Raw genomic sequence first — 1,061 nt, forward strand, 5'->3', positions numbered from 1 at the left:
ATCTTAGACATCAATTAATTCTGGTCTTCTCATATTTAGAGCTCTGGTGGCATGAAACTTTGCTGCAATCCCAAAGACATATGATTTGAAGCCACCAGCTGTTTCACCGGAGAAGGATGGCAATTATCCTGTGCAATTAATTGTCTCTGAAAACCAGCCAGATATCTCGTATGGGTTTGTTCTAACTACTCTATGGTACACAACAACGACAACAACATCTCAGATCTGGGGGGAAGCACACCCAAAGCTCTGAGGCCTAAACCCCTGAGCCCAGAGTCTCATCACATCTCCCACAGGAACTTTCTGACAGAGTTTTTATAGAGAACAAAGGTAGAGTTTTGCCACACTTCCTCAGTAATTGTTAACCTTATCACACTATGTACCTGCGCAGTTACGTTTAACTTTACATAATACTCATTGAGAAAAACAGTACTACGCTTACTCAAAACATGGCAAGTTTTGTTAGATAAAACTGCTTATCAAGTATAAATGACATAATGGTACCTAAACCTGCCTATTAAATACAATACAAATATGTTGTACATGAAACACACTACAGTATCCCACACATACATATGATTTGAGAGTGGACATAGCTCAGTCCCTGGCACATAGCTTACAGAACAGGATGTAAAAAAACCTAATTTGTTGCAAATTATTTATTTCAGTTGCCTTTCACATTGATTAGTAAGAAGAGGCACCAAAACACTTTTTTGAGGAGCTAATTATTAAAGAAAAATTTTTATACTTATCTATACTATACTTGAAGTACAATATTGTGAGTGATACACTTACAAGGAAGTCCAGTGAACACCACTATCATTCAGATATATGTACCAACAACCAGAGCCAAAGAAGAAGAAATAGATGATTTCTACCAACTCTTACAGTCAGAGATAGATTGAACATGCAATCAAGATGCATTGATAATAATGGGCGACTGGAACGCAAAAGTTGGGAACAGGGAAGAATCAGTAGTTGGAAAATATGGACTTGGTGACAGAAATGAAGCAGAGATAGAATGATTGAATTTTGCACAATGACTCATTCATTGCAAATAC

This window comes from Elephantulus edwardii, unplaced genomic scaffold, assembly GCF_000299155.1.
Source record: "Elephantulus edwardii isolate Elephantulus edwardi_28Jun2011 unplaced genomic scaffold, EleEdw1.0 scaffold00012, whole genome shotgun sequence".
Classification (NCBI taxonomy): domain Eukaryota; kingdom Metazoa; phylum Chordata; class Mammalia; order Macroscelidea; family Macroscelididae; genus Elephantulus; species Elephantulus edwardii.